This window comes from Tursiops truncatus, chromosome 8 (assembly GCF_011762595.2).
Source record: "Tursiops truncatus isolate mTurTru1 chromosome 8, mTurTru1.mat.Y, whole genome shotgun sequence".
NCBI lineage: Eukaryota > Metazoa > Chordata > Mammalia > Artiodactyla > Delphinidae > Tursiops > Tursiops truncatus.
This window is the reverse complement of record NC_047041.1, coordinates 4,583,905-4,601,475: the sequence shown is the minus strand read 5'-3', so window position 1 is coordinate 4,601,475 and position 17,571 is coordinate 4,583,905. Positions and strand designations below refer to the sequence as shown.

General features: G+C 40.4%; 1 protein-coding gene, 1 non-coding gene and 1 pseudogene across 7 annotated transcripts in view; 2 read left to right on the top strand and 1 right to left on the bottom strand.

Moving 5' to 3' along the window:
* Nucleotides 1-17,571, top strand: part of APLP2 (amyloid beta precursor like protein 2) — a 72,491-nt gene that overhangs the window by 352 nt on the left and 54,568 nt on the right. The gene's annotated exons all lie outside the window — the stretch shown is intronic.
* Nucleotides 29-16,668, bottom strand: LOC101336713 (mitochondrial carrier homolog 2-like; annotated as a pseudogene).
* On the top strand, nucleotides 10,938-11,044 carry LOC117313470 (U6 spliceosomal RNA). The gene has a single exon (XR_004527976.1). It is a non-coding gene; the product is annotated as a U6 spliceosomal RNA (small nuclear RNA).

Here is a 17,571-nt window from a genome sequence, read left to right as displayed (position 1 = left end):
CCCCGCCCGCTCCTGCTTGGCGCAGCGCTTAGCGCTGGAGGTCGGGCTGCCTCCGACGCCGCAGAGGCCAAATGAAAGGCATCGGGGTTGCGGGGGGCGGCGGGCAGCCTCGGCCGCCCCAGCCCCCATCCCGCCCGCGGCGGCGCCACATTCTCTGGGGACCCCGCGCGGCCCAGACGCCCACCCCGCCCTCCCCCGGGGCCACGCGAGCCTCTGCCGTGCGCCCCGGGGCGGCCCGCAGCCCGAGACCCGGTGCGGCTGGGCTCGCTCCGGGGGCGGCTGTGCAGACCCTGGCCCCGGGCTGGGGCGGGCAGCGCGCTCCACGCGGGGGGCCGGAGCTTCCCACCGGGGAGCGGCGGATGCGGCCTTTGTTGGCGAGGTGGGCCGAGCCGCGGGGATGCGGGCGTCCCGGCTCGGCGCCGGGGGAGTGCCGCGATGCGGGGCGAGCGCCTCTTGGGCTGCACCGGAGAAGCTCCGCACCCCGCAGCGGGTGTGCCCTCTCCTGCCTGTGTGCCTCCCGCTCCAGATCCTGCGCGCTGGCATCGGGCCTTCGGGAGGAATTGTTAAATATAGCCGTTTGCCTGAGTCCAATAAACAAGGGGAAACCCTTCTCTGCTGCTGGTGGTGTTCCCTTTTGTGGTGGGTTTCAGCGAGCAGGGACGCGGTACCCGTGAAAACGTTGTAAAAACTCTTGTCTAATCGTACTTTTTTGGTGTAAGTAGTTTTTCTGCACCTGATAACCCCGTGCCATCTCTGTGCCGGGAGGATGTTCCAGCGCCTGGGCTCCTGGGTGATTCGCTGGGGTCGGGCCGCGGGGACAGGCGGGGTTGCTGAGGTCCGTGGGTCCTGCAGGGTGGCCTGGACGTGGCCGCTTCCCAGAAACCTTTCTGTTCCTGAGGGAGACGTGGGACTTTAATTTTACTTGCCTTCTCGAAATAGTGCTTGAACTGTCGGACTGGAATGTTTCGGGTGTGTAGTTTATTTCCCCTCTTCGCTATTTTAAAAATTACAATGGATTTCTGCGTGGTTGGCTAATTTCAGAGAGAAGTGAGACTGGATTTGATTACCTAGGCATTGACTGAGAAGTTTCTAATAAAAACCTACAGTTAGAACGTGTTCTTCTGCAGAACGTGTAAATATTTCCACGATTAGAATAAATCTGATCAAGAACGAACCTCCGATGGAACGGCTTAAAACGTTTGTATTCATCCTGCTTAAAGCTTTGATTCTTGGGGGGCCGGGGGGGGAGAAGTTTTAAGTAGAAATAGTTAATGTTTATAATACGCATGCTTTTAGATTAGGATTATTTTCGTTACCACACAGTGGTTAGTTGGATTTATATCTGTGGTCCCCAATATGGTGTCGCAGGGAAGCAAGCTAGATCGTTGGGATGGGAGGGGAAGGAAGAAGATTTTGTATGGAACATAGAATTTAACTCTTAGGTCAGGATGTCAAAAACCATTGTTCACACTTTTACCTCACTTCCCAGAGGTATGAGTAACTTCAGGCACTAGTGAATTCACAAAGAAGGGTCCATCAATTTTAAAGTACATCTTCCTTTCAGGTTTAAATGGAATATTAATACTTGATGCCTGCAGAGAAAGAGAAATGAACAATATCAGAATTAGCTGTTGTGGATTAAATTTGATTATTACCCACATCATTGTTCAATCGGAAAGTCTGGCTAGACAGAAAGTAGGCATTAGACATTTCCCTAAAATGGTTTTTGAATGCTGTGTTATGAAACTTCTCTTCTTTGGAACTGTGTTTTTGCCCATACTTGCTAAATTACCTTTCAAATGGTTTTTCCTTTTGTCCAAGAGGCAGCATTTCCTTCATATGTATATAATTTGATTTAGTTTATTTGCTTTCAGGCAAAGGACTGCCTAAGCCTTGATGTAGATGAGAATGGCCTAAATCAGGATTCGCTTTGGGATGGTCCTTATTGAGATGAGCCAAGAGGATTCTAGCCAAATCCCTGATCAAATTGCTTGGCACAGAATTATTGATTGGCCAGTCTTGAGTGTTGCTTGGTGTTGACTGAATTAATCTCTTACACCTGTTTAAAAGAAAAAAAAGTCTCTGTACTCAGGGTCACTTCCTCTGTTAAATCTGAGACAAGTTCAGTCGTGGGCCTGCTCCCATGTGGGATTCTCAGATGGTATTTGTGCTGAAATTCTGCACTCTGTACAGTGGACCTTGAGGCTTCTGAGAGCCAGTTCATTCCACCACATTTTAAAATGGGCCCTTTGATAGTCAATTTTCAGGAAACTCAATGTATGATGTCTGAGGCAGAGGACCAAGAAGCTTTGTGCTGGTATTTCTGATGGGTGGTAGAGGGGATGTCACTTTATGACCTGGACAGATACCAATGCCTCTGATAGGAACATCAGCCTGTTAACCTCATAACCATGTAAAAATCGTTTGATAAATGTGATGAGCAGAGTTTTGGCGAATCAGGCCCTCCTCTCGCAGGCTTTTGTTTCATCCTCTAAAGCTGGGCTGTCCCACAGTGTAGCCACTTGCAGTGTGGCTATTGTGATTGAGGAATCAACTTTCCATTTTATTTAATTTTAGCTAATTTATATTTAAAAACAAATACTCTATTCGGTGACTGGAAAACATTTGTCTGTGTTTGAAACAACTTGGTATGAGTCTGCTTTTTAAACTATTTGATACATTTTATGAAATCTAAATGCAGATCCAGTATTTCTTGTGAAAATTTAGCATCTGAATTGAGGTGTACTGTAGGTGTAAAATGCACACCAAATTTTGAAGACTTAGTATGAAAAAACTTGTAAAATAACTCATTTATAATTTTCATATTGATTGTATTGAAATGATAATATTTTACACATCGGCTAAGTAAAATATATTAAAATTAGTTTCACCTGTTTCTTCTAATTTTAATGTGTCTTCTAGAAAATACAACATATGTAACTCATATCTACTGGACAATACTAATTTAATTTCTTGCTTAAGGTTGGTGCTGCGTGAGTGTTTTTATGAGCACAATTTTTAAATACGTTGCTATTTTTTCCCCCAATAAAGTCTTGCTTAAAGTTGGTCCAGTATGATCTTAAGAACAATTTTGAATATTTTTCTGTTACTTTTTTCAATTAGAATTTTTATTTAGAAATAACTTCAAGCTTACAAAAAATTATAAAAATTGTACAAACAGCTCTTATACCCTTTACCCAGATTCATCAATTTAACATTTCTCCTATTCAGCATTTGCTTTTTCATTCATTTTGTTATTACGTATTTTTTGCTGAACCGTTTTGAGAGCAGGTTGCATACATCATGTCTATCTACCCCTGAAAACTTCAGTGAGTATTTCCTAAGAACCGAGGAAGTTGTCCTACATAAGCTTAGTACAGTTATCAGCTTAAAGAAATTTAACTTTGATACAATACTTTGATCAAGTCTGCTGTCTGTATTCCATTTTGCCAGTTGAACCAATAATGTCCTTCATAGCATTTGAAAACATGTTTTTTGTTTGTTTGTTAAAGAGCTTTAGAATTCTTGGCAATAATATGTGAAGGGTTAATTTTTTTCCAAATATAAAAATCGTATTTTTAACTTATCTGATATTGTTTCAACTCTGGAAAATCAAAACTTAAAAACCTTTCAGGATTCCTTAATTATATTTCTCTTACTGAATTCTTGGGCTTTTGCATTTTTTTTTAAATAAGAAAAATTATATAGGGAGTGCATATTCATTGTAAAAATTTAAAATGCATTTGAACATAATGCATAATCTGAGATTGTGTTGTCCAGGAAAATCTCACTGTAAACGTTTTGGTGTGGTGTGTATCCTCCTAGAGCTCCCAGGTACATACATTTTTATCAAAGTGACACATAAATTGCGTATTGAAGCTGGTACCTAACAATTAGTATTTTGAATTGTTCTAAAATGAACTACTGAAAGAAAATAGTTTTCTGTGTGATAAAAGTAGGGATAAATTTTTGTACAGTAACTGTAAAGTCTGTGGAGGGAGGCCATTTGAGAATTCAAAATCACCCATAATCCAATTTTCATGAGTTGTTTTTTTAGTGAGATAAACTAGATTACCTTGACTCTTAATTAAATTTCATATAGTGTACCTTGATTTATGTCCTAGGATGGAAAGTGAACCATGTAGGCGCATTCAAATAGAAACAAGTTCCAGTCCTTTGTATCAAGTACAACTAATAACTACTTTATTGCTGAGAGAAATTTTCTTACATAAGCATCATAAGGCTTTTTTTAATGAAACTTTTTGAAACATAACTATAATCTATTTTTAAAATACAACTTTTCATTTGTTATTCATCCCACTAGTGTTTGTTGAACACTGCTACCAGGTTCTGTGTTAGATGCTGAACAGTGCAGTAATAAAAGCAACTGTGCGTGGGGCCTTTTCCTCCGCAGTGCACTTGCGTGATGTGATTTCCAGGCCCTATGCCCAGAGATTCTCATTGAGGATATCTGGGATTCTCATTGTCACAGGCTCCCCAGGGGATTTTTATGTGCAGGTAGAGAAAAACAAACTCCAGTAAACAAAAAGGCAACAGAACTCATTTGGGGACATTATCTTATGTAAGCCCCCAAAAGTCTGGTGAAGTAGGTATTCGTATCCATACCTAAAATGGGAGTCGGGTGAGGCGGAGGGTTCAAGGCAGTGCAGCAGGGCCAGGGTGAAAATTGGTCTGTCATATTCTGAGTCTGTCGTGCGCTCTTTCTTCTATATCAGGGTGTTTTGGTTGCAGATTTCTTTCTACTCCGGTCTACCTGTTTTCTCCACTATCAAAAAACCTGATGTGAATATTTTCTTTAAAAGAACTAATTTCATAGATGTTGTAATATTATCATGAATCAATATATGGCAAACTGCTAACAGTGGTTATCTTTGAAGGATGTAATTACAGGGGACTTGGCCTTTTTACATTTTCCATAGGTTTTAAAAAACGTCTAATGCTTTTTAATATAACATGGAAGTTCTCTCTTTTTTTTTTGGCTGCGTTGGGTCTTTGTTGCTGCGCGCGGGCTTCCTCTAGTTGCGGCGAGCGGGGGCTACTCTTCTTTGCGGTGCGCGGGCATCTCATTGCGGTGGCTTCTCTTGTTGCGGAGCATGGGCTCCAGGCACGCGGGCTTCAGTAGTTGCGGCACGTGGGCTCAGTAGTTGTGGCTTGCGGGCTCTAGAGCGCAGGCTCAGTAGTTGTGGCGCTCCACGGCATGTGGGATCTTCCCGCACCAGGGCTGGAACCCATGTCCCCTGCATTGGTAGGCGGATTCTTAACCACTGCGCCACGAGGGAAGTCCCTATCTTTGTATTCTGATAACAAATTTTAAGGAAAGAAACGGTGACCACTTGTGGGGAATCTTACCAAAATCAGTGTATGGGATTATTTGGAAGAGAAAAGGTTACTGGCACCAGATTTATGATCACTGGCCTAGTTGATAGACAAACTATTAGGCAGAGGCTGGCACAGTAACCAATATGACTGGAATAAGATTGTGGTCCAGAAAAAAGTCAATCAGCATTTGGAGTGGGGCACCTGTGGTGTGGGTTAATTGAACAGCTCAGCACAACCTTTCTACTCTGCCTTCCTCAGCCTCACGCCTCCTGTGGCTGCAGAATGGCTGTTGCAGTTTCAGAGCACGTGCTTTGATTTGATAACGTCCAGGGGATTGTGGGGCTTTCTCAGAGCACATCAGCACAAGACCCCTCAAGTCTTACTGTACAGAATTATATCAGGTGCTTCCAGCCACACCAGTCATGGGTGGGGAGGGGATGGTGGTGCTGTGATAGGCTTAGACTGCACACTGGGTTCTGCTGGAAAAGCGGGCTGTGGATGTTGGGTAGATAGCAACCCAACGTCTGCTACCAGGTCATTATCTGTTTGGGAGGTTATATAGCTAAGCTGGCTGGAAAGAAAAAGAATGAATTTATTCTTACCTAAATGATCTGTGAGTTAAAGGTTTGCCGGTGAAATTGAGACCTCAAAGGAACCTCTCAGATGATTATCAGGATCTCGGCACGTCCTTTTGAGGGATATTGCCGTCCAGAACAGAAAGGCAGGAATGGAGAAGTATGTGAAAATTTGTAAAGGAGGTAATTAGCCTAGAGAAGAAGAAAACATGGGATTTAGTGTTGGTGAAGAATGTAAGCATTGTCAGATTTTTATACATTGGCTCTGGAAGGCTAAATAGATGACTTACCTAGGCTGAAGCAGAATTTTTACCTGGAGAAATGAGCCAGTAAGAGTGTGAAGAGTATAGGACCCTTTAATTATGAATATGACCAACATAGTATAGTAAATATATAAAAGATACTCATATCCACCACCCAGTTTTGTTAAATTTTAGCACTTTCTGTATTTGCTTTAGCCTGGTTTTTTTTTTTTTTTTTTAAAAAAAAACTAAAACATCATCAGTAGAGAAATAAAACATTGTTAGGCCTCCTTTGAACTTTCCCCCATTCCATTAACCTTCCTTTCCAGAAGTAACTCTTACCATGAGTTGAGAATTCAGCATTCCCACTCATGTTTTCGTGTTGAGAGAGACCCCTTTCATCTCTCTGGATTCCAAAGAAACTTACCCAGGCTCTTAGAGTTGTAATAAATATTTGTCAGTGCAGAGTGCTAGTTGTTTGAGCATATTAGGGTGATTTTAGAAGGTAACAATGCTAAGATATTTGAACTGAAAGTAAGGGTAGCCCTGTGCTCATGAAGGTGCCAAGCACTCAAGGCAGCACTGCAGCCCTCTCCACCCACATCGCAAGCCTGGAATTTTTTGAGCTTTTAAAAATTTAAATACACAAAGGAAAAAAAGTTACAGCTCAATGTATTTTCATAAAACATACTCGTGTGACCACTGCCAAGGTCAAGAAATAGAACATTCCCGTCCCCCACTTCCCCGTCCCCCTCCCTCTCCCCCAACTATTATCCCAACTTCTATGGTGATGATGTCTTGCTTTTCTTTTTTATAGTTTTACCATCCAAGCGTTCATCCCTAAACACTGTAGTTTAGTTTTTCCTGTTTTCTCGCTTTATAGAAGTGGAATCTTTCAGTATGTATTGAGTATCTGGCTTCTTCCACTGAGCATGTTTTTGAGGGTCATTTGGATTGATGAGCATAGCTGTGGTTCGCTTGTTTCCACAGCTGTATAGTATTCCAACGTATGAAGAAACCACAATTTGTTCTACTGTTGATGGACATTTGGAATGTTTCTGGTTTGAGGCTATTGAGATAATACTGTCCTCTCTGCTGCTTGCCTTTTTACACTATTCCTAATGATGTCTTTAGAGGAAGTTCTTAAGTTTAATGTCTAATTTGTCAGTTTTATTTTTTTAAATTATGGTAGGTGCTTTTTGTGTCCCACGTGAGACGTTTTCCCCACCCTGAGGACATAGTTATTCTCCTGTTGCCTACTAGGGGCCTTTTGTTTTGCCTGTCACATTTGGAGCTACAGTTTACCTGGAACTGATTGTTGTGTAGATATGAAGTATTGGTCTTTTTATTATTCTTTTTTTTTCCGTATGGCTATCCAACTTGCACCATTTATTGTAAAGGTCTCCTTTCCCTTCTGTTGTCCCATGCCACCTTTGTTGTTAATTAATATCTCTGTATGGGTGAGTCTATTTCTGGGCTCTCCTAATCCATTGATCTCTTCTCTATCCCTGTACCAAGTCCACTCTGTCTTAATGACTGTACTTTATAATAAGGTTTTTTTGTTTTTTAAATAATTTTATTTATTTATTTATTTATATTTTTTGGCTGTGTTGGGTCTTTGTTGTTGTGTGCGGGCTTTCTCTAGTTGTGGCGAGCTGGGGCTACTCTTTGTTGCAGTGCACAGGCTTCTCATTGCGGTGGCTTCTCTTGTGGAGCACAGGCTCTAGGAGCACAGGCTTCAGTAGTTATGGCGCGCGGGCTCAGTAGTTGTGGCTCTCAGGTTCTAGAGTGCAGGCTCAGTAGTTGTGGCGCACGGGGTTAGTTGCTCCGTGGCATGTGGAATCTTCCCGGACCAGGGCTTGAACCCATGTCCTGGAATTGACAGGCGAATTCTTAACCACTGTGCCATCAGGGAAGTCCCTATAACAAGGTTTTATAACTACTAGAGCAAGCCCTTCTGCCTTGGTTGTCTTCAGTAATGTCTTGACTATTCTTTAACCGTTTTCTTTCCATTTACATTTGCCACATTTAGCCAAAAACACTTGTTGGAATTTAGATTCGATTGCATTGAGTCTGTAGTTGAATTGGGAAAAATAGACATTTTTCCAATACTGAGTCTTCCAACCCAGAAACATGGCATATACCTTTATTTAGGTCCTCTCTAATTACTCTCAGTGTTTATAGCTTTTTTCATAGAGATCTTGTACATCTTATGTTAGATTTATCTATATAGATATTTGATGTTTTTAAATGCTATTGTAAATGGCACCTTAAAGTTGTCTTTTTGTTGTGGTTGTTGAAATGAAGTTGATATTTTCAAATTGATCATGTATTCAGCGGTCTTGCTAAGCTTGTGTACTAATTCTAATAATTTATCTGTAATTTTGAAAATTTCTGAGTATATTCTGTGAATTGTGACAGTTTTATTTCTTTCCTTTTATTTTAAAAAAACGAGATATAATTGAATATAACATTGTGTAAGTTTACGGTGTACAGTGTTCTGATTTGATGCATTTTTATATTGCAGTATGTTTACCATTGTACCATTGCTGCTAATACCTCTATCAAACATAATTATAATTTCTTTTTGGTGGTGAGAGCTATTAAGATCTAGTCTTCTAGCAACTTTGAAGTTTATGAAACAGTATGTTGATTGTAATCACTGTGCTGAATGTTAGATCTCCAGAGTTTATCTGCTGTTTACAAATTTGTACCATTAAACGACATGCAAGTTTTGATATATAATATTTGCATTATCATTCAAGTAAAAAAATAGATTTTTCCGTTGTGATTTAATTTTTTTACCCAGGTAATTTAGAAGTACACTTCTTAATTTCCAAAGATGTGGAGATTATCTGGTTGTCTTTTTGCTGTTTATTTCTAAGTTAACTGCATTGTGGTCAGAGAATTTGTATGATTTCAGGTTTTTGAAATTTATTGAGACTTGCTTTATGACCTAGTTTATGATAGAATTTTTGTTGTGTGCATAGAGAAAATGTTTATTCTGTAGTTGTTACTTCCAATGTTTTATATGTATTCTGATCATGCTGTTTTCATGTTGTTCAGATCTTTATTCTTAAGATTTTTTACATCTTCTTTTTTTCTTTTATTGAGAAAGGTATGTTAAAAATCTCCCACTGTGATTTTGGAAAAGTTGTTTTTCTCCTTGTTATTCTGACAAGTTTTGCTTTGCTTATTTTGAGGCTGTCATTAGGTGCATACAGATTTAAAATTGCTATCTATTCCTCAAGAATTGGACTTCTCAGAGTTATAGTTTCCCTTGTTATCTCCAGTAAGGTTTTTGCCTTTGTCAGCACTTTGTCTACTATTTCCATCTTTGTGTTTTAGATGTGTTTATGGTTGATTTTTCTTTTGTTTACTTAGGAGACAGTGTTTGTCTTTTACTGGAATATTTAGTCCATTTACATTTAATGTGATTGCTAAAGTATTTGGGTTTTCATCTACCTTCTTATTTAGTGTTTTTTGTTTGCTCTGCTGGTTCTTATGTTTCTTTTTTTTCTTTTTTTTCAAATTGAAGTGTAATTGACACACAACATTATATTAGTTTCAGGTGCACAACATAATGATTTGATATTTGTATGTGTTGTGAAATGATCACCACAGTAAGACTAGTTAACATCCATCACCACAGATAGTTACATATTTTCTTGTGTGTGTGATGAGAACTTTTTTTTTTTTTGCGGTACGCGGGCCTCTCACTGTTGTGGCCTCTCCCGTTGTGGAGCACAGGCTCTGGATGCGCAGGCTCAGTGGCTATGGCTCACGGGCCCAGCCGCTCTGCGGCATGTGGGATCTTCCTGGACCGGGGCACAAACCCGCGTCCCCTGCATCGGCAGGCGGACTCTCAACCACTGCGCCACCAGGGAAGCCCGAGAACTTTTAAGATTAACTCCCTTAGCAACTTTAAAATATACAATACAGTGTTATTAATTATAGTCACCATGCTGTACATTACATCCCCAGGACTTATTTATATTATAACTAGAAGTTTGTACCTTTTGACCATCTTCACATATTTTGCCTGCCCTCCACTCCTCAACCCCCACCTCCCACCTCTGACAATGAGTGATCTTTTCTCTATATTTACAAGTTCAGTGTTTTTAGAGTCCACATATAAGTGAGATTATACAGTATTTATCTTCCTCCATCTGACTTATTTCACTTAGCGTAATCCCCTCAAGGGGATTATGTTGTTGTTGCAAATGGTAGGATATCCTTTTTCATAGCTAAATAATATTCGTGTGTGTGTGTACACCATTTATTTTTATTCATTCACTTATCAATGAACATTTAGGTTGCTATGTTTATTCCCTTATTTAACTCCTTTGGAGGTGGTTATTATTTTACTTCTCTCTCCTATTACTTTGGAGCATATTTGTATAATCTTTTGTTTTCCCTTTAGTGGTTACTTTAGACATTTCAATATCTTTCACTTAATTGGTATTAATTGGTATTTTTGCCCTCCTCCTGCTCAGTAGAAGGTTATTAGAACACTTTAACTCTACTTAACCCCTCTCAGCATTTTTGCCTTTGTTGTTACGTATGTTAATGTCATTTAAACCCCAGAAGACCTTATACAAGCCATGTTTTATACAGTCAAATGAATTTAGATCAGTGATCATGAACTTTGGAGGCACACTGGTATCATCTGGGGGAACATTTACAGAACACAGATTGTCTGCACTCCAGTTCAGACAGATTTCATCAGGGTCTCTTGAGGGAGGGTGTCAAGCATTAGTGTTTCTTAAAAACTCCTCCGGTGCTCGCTTCGGCAGCACATATACTAAAATTGGAACGATACAGAGAAGATTAGCATGGCCCCTGCGCAAGGATGACGCGCAAATTCGTGAAGCGTTCCATATTTTTGTACAGCTACTATGGAGAACAGTATGGAGGTTCCTTAAAAAACTAAAAATAGAACTACCATATGACCCAGCAATCCCACTACTGGGCATATACCCTGAGAAAACCATAATTCAAAAAGAGTCATGTACCAAAATGTTCATTGCAGCTCTATTTACAATAGCCAGGAGATGGAAGCAACCTAAGTGTCCATCACAGATGAATGGATAAAGAAGATGTGGCACATATATACAATGGAATATTACTCAGCCATAAAAAGAAACGAAATTGAGTTATTTGTAGTGAGGTGGATGGACCTAGAGTCTGTCATACAGAGTGAAGTAAGTCAGAAGGAGAAAGACAAATACCGTATGCTAACACATATATATGGAATATAAGGAAAAAAATGTCATGAAGAACCTAGGGGTACGACGGGAATAAAGACACAGACCTACTAGAGAATGGACTTGAGGATATGGGGAGGGGGATATGGGGAGGATATGTGACAAAGTGAGAGAGTGGCATGGACATATATACACTACCAAACATAAAATAGATAGCTATTGGGAAGCAGCCGCATAGCACAGGGAGATCAGCTCGGTGCTTTGTGACTACCTGGATAGGTGGGATAGGGAGGGTGGGAGGGAGGGAGACGCAAGAGGGAGGAGATATGGGAACGTATGTATATGTATAACTGATTCACTTTGTTATAAAGCAGAAACTAACACACCATTGTAAAGCAATTATACTCCAATAAAGATGTTAAAAAAAAAAAAAAAACTCTGGTGATTCAAAGATGCAGTGAGTTTGAAAGCCTCTGATTTAGATTTACATATTCTCTTTGTTATTCTTCCTGCCTTTTGTATCTCTGACCTTCATTTTGGGATAATTTTTTGTCTTCCAAAACACACTTTAGAATTTTCTTAAGGTTGGCTGGTGATATATATTCTTTCACCAAATACCTGTTTCAGTGTCTTTCTTCAAGATAGGTTCATCGGGAATAGAATTTCTTTCATCATTTTAAAGATCTTATTCTTAATTCTATTCCTGGTCAATATCTTGGTGTTCAATATTATCAATAGCTTATTGGAATTAACTGTCAGATTGTTGTTCCTTTGAAGATAATGTGTCCCTTATCTCTGACTACTTAGTAGATTTTCTCTTTGAATCTGATTTTCAGCAATTTTACTGTGTACCTACGTTTGGATTTTTAAAAAATGTATAGTCCCTTGCCATCCTTGGGGGATTGGTTCCAGGACACCCCTACCCCCAATACCAAAATCTGTGATGCTCCAGTCTGTTATGTGAAATGGTTCTAGTATTTGCATGTAACCGTCAAATATCCTCCTGTATACTTGCAATCATCTTTAGATTACTTAAAATACCTAATGCAATGTAAATGCTATGTAAATAGTTATAAATATAATGTAAATGCTATGTAAATAGTTGTAAATATAATGTAAATGCTATGTAAATAGTTGGCCCGTGGCAAATTCGAGTTTTGCTATTATGAATTTTCTGAATTTTTTTTCCCCTGAGTAGTTTCAGTGCATGGATACACAATCTGAGGATATGGAAGGCTGACTGTCTTCGGCTTGTAGAGCTCCTTGAATCTGTGGTTTGATGTCTTTCATCAGTTTTAGACAGTTATCAGCCATTATCTAAGTATTTAAATATTGCTTCTGCCTATTTCTCTTTTCTCTAGGACTCCAAAAACAAACATCGTAGACACTGTTACTCTGTCCTGTGTGTTTTTCCATGCCTCATTTGATAGCTTTTCTTTTGACCCATCTTTTGGCTTACTAATGATTTCTCCAGCTATATCTAGTCTACCATGAAGTCCCATCCATTGAGTTCTTAATTTTAGTTGTTATGGTTTTCAGTTTTATAATTTAAAATAGTTTTTTTTTAATTGTACCTAGATCAGAGATGAAATTCTCAATTTTTGTCTTTTGTGTCTTTGAACATGAAAAGTATACTTGGAGTCTCTGTCTGGTAATTCCTATGTTTGGGGTCCCTGTGGATCTTTTCCTGTTGTCTGTTTCTGCTGGTTATTTATTCATTTTATTTTGTTTCCTTGTTTGTCAAGTTATTTTTGATTGTGAGCCATATGTTTTATTTACACAAATGCTTATAGATTAATTTAAGGCCTAGGCTAATGTTATGCTCCAGAGAATGTTTGATTTGCTTCTACCTGGAGTTTGATGAACTAGAGATCCAGGATCTCTCATTTCACCGATTGAGAGGATTGGAAGTTGAGCTGCAGTCTCTGTGAAGTCCTGTCAATTCTGGATTACCCTTCTAGGTTCAGCCTGCCTTGGGGTATCAACTCCAAACCACTAGTGTATTTCCAAGTATGTTTCCTTTCTTCTCTCCCTCCTGCCCCTGGACTCCAGTCCCTTTCCCATTGGTCCTTACAGGCTGTTAAAAGCACTGCTCAGCTACTCCCTTTAGGATCTTTCATCATCCCCAGAGGAAAAAAGCCCTGTGAGCTATATTCATCTCCTTGGACTTTCATCCTCCTCTGGTTACTGACCTAGGAAATCTTCCCTGTCTTTTTAGGTCCCTACTGCCTTTAACTAAGTGCTTTTTAAAGAGTATTTAGTTATGTGGCTGCGCTGAGTCTTAGTTGCCGCACGTGGGATCTTTGTTGCCGAGTGTGGGATCTTCATTGTGACACGTGGGATCTTTATTTGCGGCACGTGGGATCTAGTTCCCTGACCAGGGATCAAACCCAGGCCCCCTGCATTGGGAGCGCAGAGTCTTAACCACTGGACCACTAGGGAAGTCTCTAACTAAGTGCTTTTGAAAAATATTTTATGTTGCTTTTCTAGCTGTCCTCATCAGGAGGGTTGGTCTGAATTACCTAGTTGACCATAACTGGAAATTAATTCCCTTGAAATTAGATATCTACTGGGAGTTTATAGAGAGAACCTGTGTTATTTTATTTTAGGTAGTTGGGGAAGAAGAATAGACAAGCAGGAATAGAGTGGCAGATTCTGGTGGTGGTTGGAGTGATAATAACAGTGATAGTTATATTTATGGTGCAATTACTATGTATAATGTTTCACATGTACTCACTGAAACCTTTGAACTACCTTCTGAGACACATACTATGGTTATCCCTGTTTTACAGACATAGGAACCAAGGCGTGGACAGATAAAGTAACTTGACCTAGGTCACAATCAGTAAGTGATGAATTGGCTCTCAAGTTTGTGCTAACTGGTAGAACAGATGGCCTGGTCAGAGGCCTGGAGAAGGGATATCTCAGGTCAGCACGGGGCCACCAAAGGTTTATGGAGAAGTTACCAAACAGTCAACATTTAGGCAAAAATTTGCAGTACGTGATTCTTAGTAATCAGAAAGTAAAGAGAAAACTCTTCTGAGGTTATTTTTCCATCTTTCTCCACTACCAAACCACTATCAGCTCATGGAACTTAGATTTACAGTCATTGTACGTTATGACTTGAGTGCGTATCATCTCAGGAACCTATTTGCTACTTCTTACAGCCTTTCATTAAAAAAGACAGATTCTAAATTGATTTTTTACAGATGATTATTATGGTGACTCTTAGCGTGTATCCTGTGTTAAGGAAAAAATATATGGTCATCGTGAAAAATCTAGAAAACACAGGTAAAGCTAAAAAACAAACAAAACAAAACAGAAAGAAATTAACTGTAATTTACCATCTAGGTAAGTAACTTAAAAATTTTCCCAGTCTGTGTTCTGGACATCTTTGTTTTTTGAAAGAATGGATTCCCCCTTATATGTTTATAAGCTGTTTTCCTGCCTTTTGACATATTGAATAACTTTCCAAGCCGTTAAAATATTTTACAGCGTCACTTTTAATTGAATCACCCTTCATGGTTTGGGGCATTTGAACTCCCTGCATTTTTAAATATGCAATTTCCACCACTTTTAGTTGCCTTTCATACTCTGAATTTGGAGTACTTAAGCTGATGCACAAATATTTTGAGTTATTGAATGAGAATGCTGCCTGCCAGCCAGTGGTTGGATGTTTGCAGCAGTATTGGAACCATAATTTGAATATTTTATTGCATTTTGCCCTTATTTTATTGTTGAGTAGCACATGGTTTGATGGAGTTGGTGCTTATTTGGTGCTTTCTAGATCTAGAGTCTTTGAACTTAGGTGAACACACAGTGGGCTCAGTTATGTAGAAAGAACTAAGGAATATTTATAAAATGATAGAATTAAGGTTTTTCCCCCATTTTCCCAAGATTAAATGATTATTAAAAAACACACCACACTGTATAGAAATCAACATTCTCTCCCATAATTTTATGCATCTGGGACTGTAGATAAGTCACTGTCCCTGCCCCACATCTTCAAATTAACATTCTTTTTTTTTTTTTAAATTTTATTATTTATTTTATCTATTTATTTTTTGGCAGTGTTGGGTCTTCTTTGCTGAGGGCAGGCTTTCTCTAGTTGCGGTGAGCGGGGGCTGCTCTTCGTTGCTGTGCACGGGCTTCTCAGTGCGGTGGCTTCTCTTGTTGTGGAGCACGGGCTCTAGGCATGCGGGCTTCAGTAGTTGCGGCACACGGGCTCAGTAGTTGTGGCTCACAGGCTCTAGAGCACAGGTTCAGTAGTTGTGGCGCACCGCCTTAGTTGCTCCACGGCATGTGGGATCTTCCCAGACCAGGGATTGAACCCGTGTCCCCTGCATTGGCAGGCGGATTCTCAACCACTGCGCCACCAGGGAAGCCCCAAATTAACATTCTTAAGTCACAACAATAAGTCTTCTCATAGGGGGCCTTCTGGGAAAGCAAGCTATTTCCTCCGCTCATATTTCCCTCTTTTTGTAGCATGCACCAGCAGTCTATCCAAGAAGAATATACTGGGGAGTAGGGAGGGCATCCACCAGCAAGCCCACGGTTGTTGACAGCCATAAGATTAGTGACAAGCACAAAGGGATATGTCAACATACTGGCAAAAAATCCTGTGACAGCTTGGGAATAACTCTTCATTTCATTCATGGTGGAAACCCCACCTTCCAGTGCATAAGTATTGACGAGGTAGGCCAGTGAGTTACAGAGCCACAAAGAAATGCTGTCACCTAGGAGGCGAGGAAAAAGACCCGCAAAAAATCCTAGGATGGCTTCTTCCCAATAGATAGTTGCTAGGAAGTCACAAAATCCACAGTACTTGGATTCTCTGCCAATGAATTGTACCACAGATCTCAGAGTGATCACGTGGAAGGGATGTGTGATGAGAGTAGCAGCAGAATGAGCCGTCACCTCTCGAGTTGTCTCCTTGATAACTCAGTCAAAGGAAGAAGAAACTTCTTTCTGTACATTTCCAGATCCTGACTCCTCAGCCTTGTCACACTCCTGGTAATGCTGTAAAACTTTACCATGGACCACAGTTCCAAAGGACCCCTGAACACAGTCTTGGAGTTAAGCCTGTGAACAACCCACGCTTCCCACTGATGCTTGCAATGTGCTGAGCATAATGAGAGGATGAGGAAGCTGATAAAATTGCTGCCCCAAAAATATTTCATTCTGTTGTTGGAGGAAGAGGCTCATATCCCACCTGGATGAGCACCTTCATGTACATGAGTGGCTGGGACAGGATGGTGAGACTAGAGCCCAGGAGCACCTGACTGGCTGCGTCCGCCATGATGGCACCCATGGACGGACAGACAGATGGAACCACCAAGTGACGAAGCTGGTCCCAGATCACGTGCCAGGGCCGCTGGCTTCACTGGCCCGCCCGCGGTGTGCCTAGAATTAAGTTTTTAAGGATAATTTTTTCCTAAAACACTGGAAGTAGTTGAGATTTGTATAAATTATTAGCTTTCTAGTGACAGAACCGCGCCCCCCCCCTGCAAATAACGTGCATATCTTTGAACTTGCCCATCTTTTCAGGGTTTTATGTAAAAATAAGAGTCTTCTAATTCTGTCATTTATTTGTTTATAATTTACATTTCTAATTTTTCTTTAATGCAAACAGTATGCAGTAGATATCTCTTTTTTATCCTTTTAGCTGTAGGATATCTCAGATTGACATTTAAAAGAACCTTTGGATATAACTTGTTCCAGAGTTGAAGACTTTCCCTGGTAACTGGTTCATTTGAAGTTCTTCATGGTCATCATTATTGGCAGACATTTATTAAATTACTGTATGCAGGGCACTGCACAGAACACATAGCACACAGCTGAGGGCAGCATATATTGGGTTGGCCAAAAAGTTCATTTGGTTTTTTCCGTAAGATGGCTCTAGTAGCACTTAGTTGTCTTTAACTTCATTTGAAACAGTTTTGTTAGATTGTATTGTGACAGCTGTCATATGAGTATGCCTTTTTTTTTTTTTTTTTTTTTGCGCTACGCGGACCCCTCACTGTTGTGGCCTCTCCCGTTGCGGAGCACAGGCTCAGCGGCCATGGCTCATGGGCCTAGCCGCTCTGCGGCATGTGGGATCCTCCCGGACCGGGGCACGAACCCATGTCCCTTGCATCGGCAGGTGGGCTCTCAACCACTGCGCCACCAGGGAAGCCCATGAGTATGCATTTTTTAAAAATTATCAAA